General features: G+C 37.0%; 1 protein-coding gene and 1 long non-coding RNA gene across 2 annotated transcripts in view; one reads left to right on the top strand and one right to left on the bottom strand.

Annotated features, from left to right (window-relative positions):
- Nucleotides 1–695: 695 nt before the first annotated feature.
- LOC138156003 (uncharacterized) lies at nucleotides 696–9,096 on the bottom strand. The gene is made up of 2 exons (XR_011167046.1): nucleotides 8,847–9,096; nucleotides 696–1,334 (listed from the first exon to the last, which is right to left on the bottom strand). It is a non-coding gene; the product is annotated as an uncharacterized lncRNA (long non-coding RNA).
- Nucleotides 9,097–9,202: 106 nt separating this feature from the next.
- Nucleotides 9,203–10,449, top strand: part of BEST3 (bestrophin 3) — a 49,324-nt gene continuing 48,077 nt past the window's right edge. Inside the window, exon 1 of the mRNA XM_069081819.1 lies at nucleotides 9,203–9,429. The gene's annotated coding sequence lies outside the window, so the exon portion shown is untranslated. The remainder of the gene's footprint in view (nucleotides 9,430–10,449) is intronic.

Genomic DNA, 10,449 nt, shown 5'->3' with positions numbered 1-10,449 from the left:
ACAATGAAAGAGAGTCTCTTCAAGTCTATTCTTGTCCTACTGGCTTCTAACTTCAAGAGGGAAGATGCTAAACTCACTTCAGGTTGCCAAAGGAAAAGACTCTGGGAGGAAGTCAACAGGAGAGGAGCTAGCAGTCTCCATAATGTCCCTATTCCCAGCTTGCTACATTGAAGAGTTCAGGGAACTTCCCCTTGGATGAGATTTAGGACTGTCTTTGTTTATTGTCTGGTATATATTCTCATATGTATGCTTTCTCTGATTTCTGGTTTGGTTTTTTTATTTGGTGTTTTGCCTTGGATAAATGGGCTTCTTGCCTACCTACTGTGTATGTTCATTATGGAACTACTATTTGGAGGGGAAAGGGTCAAATCTTGGGTATAAAGCTTGGGGGTCTAGAATGATCAGAAGTTAGACTGAACCTGAAAATTACATTCCCTAGTCTAATAATGTTGAAGAGAGCAGAAAAATATAATTCTAGTCCAGTAGCCCTCTCTTTGAGCCTTCTGCCCTCAACCTCCTGCTTTTCCTTCTAGCAAGACTTAAGTCTCTTTTGGAGAAAAGTGGGGAAGAAAAGGATAGAGATGCCTATTCTGCATTCTTTCAAGTCATGCAACAACACCCACACAACAACTATATGTACTACAGTTTCATTTCATTCTCTTATTGCGCCTAAACTTCCAGGGGACCAGCCTGAATCAGGTTTTTCATAATATATTAAATTACATGTAAATTACAACCAGTGGCACACTAGTAATGTTTAACAACAGAATCTTCAGGGCGGAAAAGGTACATACAACACATTTTTAGTTTTAAGCTACATTATTAACATTTTCCTCATTACTTTCTTAAATCAAGATTATCAACAAAACAATAAATCAAGCCCTGATTTGTAGTATTTGTGATTTCTAAGGTGTATATGCTCCCTCTAAAAATTTAACAATCAACTTTTATGTGCAAGTTCAAGCTAGATGTACAATTCTTGTCCATGTTCTATAAATCCTCTATCAAGGATCTAGCAAATATCTGGGGACTTGCTCTGAATCTTTTGACATTGCATGGCACTCATAGGCTGTACATCAATTATTCCTTGCTTTTTCTATGTGACCAGTTTACCTTCTTTTCTGGTTATATAGCTCTCCAATGACATTCTTTATGCTTCTTTTCTTGCTTAGTTATTCCTTGGCAGTAGGATCGGCTCTGTGGGTTGTTCAACCAATTTTGTATCAACTTCTGGATGACAGGCATTAATGATCCACTTGGTTTTTCCTGTGTGAATAGTTGGGCTGAATTCCTTTGAGTCATTATAGATCCGATTTAGGAAACTCTGCAGTGTCCTGGGGATTGATATAATTAGCACATCACTGACAGAGACATCTAGAGAACTTAATTATTTATGGGAAATCCCTCTTCATTTAGACTCAAAGCTGGACATCCTCTAAGATAGTAGCAAATGTTTCTCTCTAAGCATATATCTCTTTTTTGGTGCCCCACTTGATATTAATAGTCAGAAGGTCATTGAATAGGTATCTGTGTTATTATATATTGCAAGGATTCTTGGATGATCTTCAATATAAGCATGGGAGACACTGTGTTGGAGGTGAATTATCTCAGTTTTAGGTATTATAACATTATCTCAGTTTTACAGAAGAGGAAGTGATTTGTCCAAGACCACAGAGATGGCAGAACCAGTTCTTAAACCCAGGACTTCACACTCCAAGACAGATATCTTTCCTCTCCACTAAGAATTCATAACCTTTTTTTTTTCACAGACTCCTTTAGCAATCTGATGAAACCTATTAACCCCCTTCTCAGAATAATATTTTTAAAAGCATTAAAATATTGAAAATTATGAGAAAAATAAAATATATTGAAATAGAACTATCAAGATTTTTCAAAAGTTCATAGATTTCAAATTAAGGAACCCAACTATACTGCCTACATTAAATCCATTTCATATTCAGTTAATCTGACATGAAAATGTAGGATCTCTTTGCTTCTTTCATCTTCTATAGGAATTGTATCTAAAGGGAGAAAAACCCTCAAATATCCCAGAGTGCTCCATGGAAGTTGAGTAGAGAAATCATCACCATCAAAAAATATTCATAGGGGGTGGCCAGGTGGTGCAGTGACTAAGAGTGCCGGCCCCGGAGTCAGGAGATCCAGGATCGGTTCCGGCCTCAGATACTTAGCACCCAAACAAAATAACTGGCCATGTAACCTTGGGCAAGTCACTTAACCCCAATTGCTTAAAAAAAAATATTCACAGTATTTGGTGCCTAATCATGTGCAGAGTTATATTAGGTCAGGGTTTATCAGTACTTTTACTAGTTATTTGCATGAGTCAGTCATATACTTGTGCCAAATAGACACTCTAGGGAAGTAAAAGGAAGTAAAAAAGGGTTTACTTGTCTTCACTTCTGCCAGTTTTCAAATATTGCCAATGGTCACATTAGTCATTATATACTGAATGTACAATATTATTTTAATAATATTTTTAATGAGGAAGAGAAAGACTAATTTCTATCTCTTTACTTAACTATCCTACAATTTAACAAAGTTACTCAGCACTTTCTATGAGGTAATATTTGTAAAGTGCTTAAAGCAGTGCCCAGCACACAGTAGGGGTCTAGTAAATTTATTGACTGGCTGATTATGTGCCTGGCACTATCATAAGTGCTCAAGACTCAAAAAGAAAAAAAAATAACTCAGTCTCTGCCCTCCTAAGCTTCCAGTCCAATGGAGGCATACAGTCTAATGAATACATATGATGGAGAAGACTGTAATAAGGACAAAATAAAATTCCAGAAAATGCTATTTTTAAAAATCTTGAAGGGAGAGATATTACTTTCTGTGTGCTTGACATCAGACATAAGAATGCCCTGAAGGTAGGTTTTCACCTTCTTACCTCCCCACCTTATCATAAGGATACAAACCTGAGAGAGTAAGAAGCTTCAGAGCGTATAACCCTTTGTGATAGAGAATCCCACTTATAGACTCTATACAGGCCCAGAAGAAAGCCACACCTCAGGAGAATTTCATGAAAACTTCACAGAGGAAAAAAAGAACTCTTGGTGCCAGGACTTGTGAGGTAACCCTTTCCTACCAATATTCCCTATATGTGTGACTCACTACTTTTGTGTTCTAAGTTTGAACCTACTCTCCCTATCAACCTTGTGTGTACAAGGGGAGACTATGCCCTTAGTTGGGGGTGGGTGGGCATATTTTGTTCTGATTATTCTTATTAAACTATCTTGGTAAATATTTTTGCTAAAAGCTACTGACTGATAATCGATAGGAAGCTCACTTGTGGGGGCTTCTGAGTGACAGAAAATCTAGCCCTTTAGAATTACCCCTGGCACCCAAAAGACAGCAGTTATTAGTAGCTTTCTGGAGAATTAACATTTGAATGTGACTGTCTACTTGGGTGAGGGGTGAGTGGTTCTGAAGGAGACACTACATATAATTAAGAATATATTAAATATATTTCAAATAAAATCAAGGTAAATTGAAGGAGGAGGCACCAGCTGCTAGGAGCAGGGGGTTGGGGAAGAAGTTAAGGGGGAACTAGGAAAGACTGGAAAGTGGATTCCTCTACATGTCTGCTGTTTCCAAAGTTGGTCTCTCTATATATACATGACTGGAATTGGTACCCAAGTAAACCAGGCACCATAAGTCCTTTCAAAGTCCATGTGAAGGAGTAAGAATGTCTATTCTACAAAGTTTTCAAACCAACATTGTTCTTCACATAGTCATGCAGAGGTTGTGTCTGCATTCTCCTCACCTATCCAAAATCACTCTCTTCGGGCAGCATATAGGACAGGGATCCCCTCCCCAGCTTGGTTGAAAGTGGAGTTACACATTTATACATGACAATTTGATTGAATCCTATGCAACAAAGAAAAAGAACTGAGCAGAACCAACTGACAAAATACCAGTTGATGCATCATTCCAAACCCCTAACTTCCCACCTTTCAGGGGAGAAGTAGAAAGTATTTAATCATTTGTTCCCTAGGATCCATTTTGGATCATTGAAATTAATCTTTTTCACAGAGCAAACTCCACAAGTAGAAACTATAATGAGTCAATTGAGTTCATATAGCATCATCTTGAGCAAGATTATGGGCCTCACCTATTTAACAAAGCCTTTATTCTTTATTCAGAACTAGCTTGTGGGTTGTATTGTTTAACATGTCTTCATTTACAAGGAAGTCGTCCTTTATTTTTCCACGAGGAGGAAAAAAAAGTGTGTTTCTGTTTCCATTTACCATAGTGACATGGCATTTTACCATTTTTCAACCTCTTCCCTTTTCTCAGCACAGGAATGTCATTTCTCTTTGTGCCTCTTATGCCTTTGACTCTGCTGAAGCAATAGAATTTCATGAGAATATCATCTGAATAAATTCCTGGGATTTTCTGGGCTTTCCTTGTAGATTTAGGCATGGCCACGAATGCTATGCTATCTTTTCCATTGTTCTTGGTTATCTGGAAAGTGTTAAGGCACTGTTTCTTTTTACAATGTCATATATTGTATAGTTCAGCATACCCTTGCAGCCCTTAGTAATAATACTCCAGAATCTAAACTTTCATCTTTGAAATAGAATTAAGTTTCTGGATCTTCCATTTGAAAAAGTAGCCCTTAAAAAGAAATTGGCTGCATTTCTGTCCTGTTGAGTTTGGCAGGTTGTAGATAAAGAGAAGACTAGTAGAAAAGAGAGACTAGTATTGAGGCCAATAAAAACCTCTCCTGTGCATATAGAACCCCAGTTGTGAGAAAATTCTTAATATAGTGTCTCTGCTTTGGAGATTCAAAGTTCTCCCCATGACTAAAAACAAAGTCTTTAGTAGAAAATATTTTTTCCTTTTCTTGAAAAAATTTGGTTTATCAATTTATCAGCCCACTTCATCTCTGCCATATTAAGGTTTGGTGAGGAAAACTTGAGTGACATATGCAGTCACTTTAATGACAGAATTAGACTGCCATATCCTTTCTCTTAATTTAATGATAGAATTGGATTGCCTCATCATTTCTTTTAATCCATCATTTATTAAGTACCTACTGTGTGTCTCACACTGTTCCAGGTGTCAGTTTAGGATATAGAAGTATAAGACATGGTCCCTACTTTCAATGGATTCCAGTCTAGTTAAAGAGATCAAAGGACCACATATGAAGCACACAGCAAGTATCAAATCATTGGACTTGATGGTGATCAGCTAGTAATAAATCTCCTCCAATCCTGGATCTGCTATAAAAACAAACAAACAAACCTGGAGATTCCAACATCAAATTGTTGCTGAAAGGCTGCAATCAGCATGAGTGAAAGGAATATTCACATCAGCGATTCAGCAAATCTGATGGATCATTAGAGGAAGTTCAGTATACAAACATCACCCTCAAAAATAAATGACCAAATAAATAAATAAAAATTTAAAAAGAAAAAATACAATAAGAAAACAAAAAAAAATTTTAAGGAGATGAATAATTAGCCATGTGACCTTGGGCAAGTCACTTAACACCAATTGCCCTCCCAAAAAAAGCATAAATAAATGACCGCTAAATAGTTACATTCTATGAGTTTTTGTCTTTTGGTTCAGATTTGTAATTTCATAAGAGTAGGAAACTTCTTGTGTGGAAACTTTCTCTATCAATGCATATGTAAATTTGTAATCTCAGAGCAGCAATTCTCACAATATATCTCTGGTGTTCTCTGAGAACCCTGAAGGGGGTTTATAAAGTCAAAATTATTTTAATAATAACATACACCACTTAGTTGAGGTAATCTTAATCTTTTTTTAATGATATGAATCCCTTTGTTGATCTGGTGGAACCTACGAACCCCTTTTTAAATTAATGCTTTTGAATGTATGATAAAATAAAATATCAAAAGTTAGTGAAAATTAAAATGCAATTGTTTTCATCTGCAGTCTAAGATTAAGAACTCTGGATCTAGATGCAATTTAGAGAAAAGCCTTTTCTTTTTCTATCCCCAGGTCTATTACTTCCATTCTAAAAGCCATTATCTCATCCCACTGCAAGAGTATTGTCCTGAAATAATATTTGTAAAGTCTTAGCCTAGTGCCTGGCACACAGTAAACACTTAATAAATGTTTCTTCCTTCCTTGCTTGCTTTCAGACATGATATGCTAAAGCTATTGAATAAACACTCACTGTGGGAGATATAATTCCCAATGAGAATGTGGGATCAACACCTCCCTCCTCCATCTCCATTTTCAGACAGTCAGACAATATAGTCTCTGAGGTCCTTTCCAGCTCTGAAGCCTAAGAGATTCATGGTTTCAGATTCATATAAATTTGTTATGCTTAAATAAACTGGCCATAAGAGGGAGGAACCCCTAGAATGAAATGCATCGGTAGACCAAAACATGATAGAAAAGACAATAGGAATTTGTAACAAATTGACTGCCTAACTATGGGCTCCAAAAAAAGTCTTATTAATGAACATGCTCCTATATTCGTAGACAAATGGCATTGTTACCACCATGAAATGTCACCCCCTCCTAATTGTTTTACTTTGAACTATTTTATTGACTTACTTTATGAATAGTCCTATCACTGAAGATAGGCCAGCATTAAAAGTATTTTCCAGGAGGGTTCAAAATAGGTTTCATCAAAATCACATTATTATGTCTGAAAAATTTCTATTGTCTGTAAAAAATACAAAAGGATGAAAGATAATATAATAGAAGGAAACTGCTTTTTCTGGAAGGATATATTCTATGATTTGTCTAGAATTTGTATAGGTTCAGATCTCCCTCACAAAAGTGAAAATGATCTTTTTGGAAAAAAAAGATTTGCTATTTGTTTGGTGTTTTATAAGAAATTATGGCAAATGATGGTTGTTGGTGAGTCTATTTCAAAGGGATATCTTTCAGGAACTGTTAAAGAATACCCTCTTGCCTCAGGGTTTGTTCAAGATAATAGGAGTTTGTTCAAGCAATCTCATTATTATTAAGCATTTTACATTTTTAATGCCATCTGCCATCATTAATTAGTCATTTCTCAGAACAGCCCTGTGGGGTATATGAGTATAATAACTCCATTTACAAAGGAACCAGGTGTATGCAGCTTCCCCGACCCATGAGCACCATCCACCATCACTACCAGAGAATGATGGACAAGGCCTGGCTTAGAGCTGCCCACTCATCCACTTATGTCTGTCCAAGACATCTTTGTATGTCTTGCCACACCAAAATCCCCTGGGATTATGAGTGTAAAAATGGGCAGAACATCCCAGGAGTTTCTATCTTGTAAATAGTCTGAGATTTACTAAAACAATTTGCTATATTCCAGGCTTGCAGCTTAACCCCTCATTTCTATTATATTTATTCTCCTTCCATGAAAAGCTAATTAAGTTTTGTGATCACTAAATAAAAACCAGAGAAATATTCTGGTCCTTTGTTACATTTCCCTTTGGCTAAAAACTAGGCTGCTACACATAAAAATGAATTTGACTCACTTTAGCACTTACTATAAAGCTTGCTACATGTACTATAAAGCTTGCTACATGGCAGAATCAAGGAGTTATGGTTAGAAAGAACCATAGAGATCAACTAATTCAATTACATTATCTTGCAGATAAAGAATACAGAATCTGAATAATTTCTCCATCATTGCTCAGGGAGTAACAGAGCTGAGATTTAAACCCATGTTGTCTGATGCCAAAGCCAGTGGTTCTCTCCATTAGAATTCTACCTTTATCTGCCATCACTTCCCCAAATATACAAATAGAAACATGCTATTTAAGTTGGAATAATCACTAGTCAACAAAAAACAAAGTCAAAGCCTATCAGTTGGAGAATGGCTAAACAAATTATGGTATGAGGATGTAATAGAATTTGCTATAAGAAATGATGAAAGGAATAGATTAAAGGGAAGCCCAGGAATATTTACAGGATACAGACTGATAAGCATAGTATAGTGAAAACCATTTATAGTATTGTAAGGAAAAACAATTGTGAATTTAAGAACTATGCTCAACTTGATAACCAACTCTATTCCAGACATTTGATGATAAAACATGTCTCCCACCTCATTGCAGACAAGTGATGGATTAGAAGTACCAAAGAAAATATACGCTTTCAGACACATAACCAACCAATGGGTGGATTTGTTTTGTGTGTCACAAGAAGAGCAGAGTTGATATGGTAGTGACAGTGATGTGAAAGAAAAGGAAGAAAAGAACATCCAAGGATTATTAAAAAATAAACAGAAGAGAGCAGAAGGAAGTTCAAAAGGGGATACAGACCAGCAGGACAGTATTAGAACTGCCATGATAAATTTGAATTATACAAAAAGAAAGTAGGCAGGTAGAAAGGAAGAAAGGAAGGAAAGAAGGAAGGAAGGAAGGAAGGAAGGAAGGAAGGAAGGAAGGAAGGAAGGAAGGAAGGAAGGAAGGAAGGAAGGAAGTTCATATTAAAGAATTTTTTAATGTTCAAATTTCAAGTACAATTTGTAGTATGCAGTTATACACAGAGCAGTTGAAAATTTCCTTCATTCTGTAATAATTTTCCTTGTTATTTAATTAATATTCCCATGCCAGAACAACTCTCCCTTTTAAGGAGGAGGGGTTGTTGGACAGTGAGGGTCCTACTCAACCAAAAGGAAATATTCTGAAAGACCAAGAAAGTTTTATGGTTTCATGAGGAAAATTTACCAAAAAATTTCCATCTAAGGTAATAAATGTCCTGACCCAGGCAGGGATATTCTCTCCTCTTACCATCCACCCATCGATCCCATGCTACAATTCTGACCTATTCACTCCACCCACCACACATATAGACACACGTGTAGATAGCTGTTATCCATAGTAACAAGCCATCCTTGATACCTTTGTGCCTGAGAGAGGGAGTGAGGGAACTCTCAGAAGAAAGCTCCACTCTGCTTATAAGAGATTTATTTGCCTCCCAGCTTACAAGCTTCACAGGTCATGATTCTCCATACAAATCACCCAAGGTGTATCTTGATTCTCTCTTTAGAAGCTGGAGGCTTGTTGTCCTCAAAACCCTTAGGAAAAATGAGTTCTCCTTTTAAGACAGCTGAGGAGAGCTGCTGGACATTCTCCCTGCCAGTGCAGACTCATTCTGAGGGCTGCCTTGGGTGGCAGGTGGAGTTATAATTATAGATTAGGAAAGAGCCAAACCAGCAGCTGCTGCTCTCTGCCTGGTGCCAATGAGAACTGACATCAGTGGGCCCTTGGCATAAACAGGCCTCTGAAAGTGGAAAAAAAACATTTTAACCCCTGTGCTTGTCAGTCCACTCAGTGAGCACCCAGCAGAACGCAAAATCCGGACTGGGGATAGACTGGGGGTCACACCAAAATCCACATCTCTGACCTAAGGAAGGCTTTTTCCAGAGGAACTTGGAGTTAGAGGAATTTCTTTCCTGTTTGAAGTGCCAAACCAAAGAAACAGGTTAGTGTGTACAATGTGTACCCAATGCACTTATCTGATCTCCACTCTATCTAATTTTGCTCTTTCAGACAGAGAAGTAGACAAAAAAAAAAATAACAGAAGGGCAGTCATGATGGCTAGTTGAGGGATTGTTGTTTTCACCATTCTAGCAAAATATGAAAAAAGGTTTATTTTGTTATGTTCTTGTAATAGTAACAGTGGCCCTTTGAGTCATATTCACTAACAAGGATACAAATGCAGATGCAAAAGGTGTTTATGGTGCAAAATGAGATTTGCAGCATGGCATCCATCATTATGTAATGTGTTTACACAAAAGGTGCCTGTTTCTTATTAGTGCTGTAGGAAGAGTAATATTTGTTCAATTTCAGCCTTTGCTGCTTTAGTATCTGTGTGACCTTGGACAAGTCACTTAACTTCCCTGGTTGTCAACAGCCTCATCTATAAAAGAAGGGTGTTTGACTAGATAGCCTCTGAGATTCATAGATGATCTCCAGGTCTCTTCCAGCTCTAAATCTATGATCTCTATCCATCCATCTATCTATCTATCTATCTATCTATCTATCTATCTATCTATCTATCTATCTATCTATCTATTTATCTATCTATCTATCCATCTATCTGCCTGTTTGTTTGTCCATCCATCCATCCATCCATCCATCCATCCATCCATCCATCCATCCATCCATCCATCTATCCATCTATCTATCCATCTATTTATCTGCCTTTCTGTCCATCCATCTGTCCATCAATGCATCCATCTATCTATCTATCTATCTATCTATCTATCTATCTATCTATCTATCTATCTATCTATCTATCTATCTACTTGTCTATCTGTCCATCTATCTATCTGCCTGTTTGTTTGTCCATCCATCTGTCCATCAATCCATCCATCCATCCATCTATTTATCTGCCTGTCTGTCCATCCATCTGTCCATCAATCTATCCATCTATCCATCTATCCGTCTATCTATCTATCTATCTATCTATCTATCTATCTATCTATCTATCTATCTATCT

This window comes from Petaurus breviceps, unplaced genomic scaffold (assembly GCF_028583685.1).
Source record: "Petaurus breviceps papuanus isolate PSGF00001 unplaced genomic scaffold, PetGlider_PUasm1.0 154, whole genome shotgun sequence".
Lineage (NCBI taxonomy): Eukaryota > Metazoa > Chordata > Mammalia > Diprotodontia > Petauridae > Petaurus > Petaurus breviceps.
This window is presented reverse-complemented; position numbering and strand designations above follow the sequence as displayed.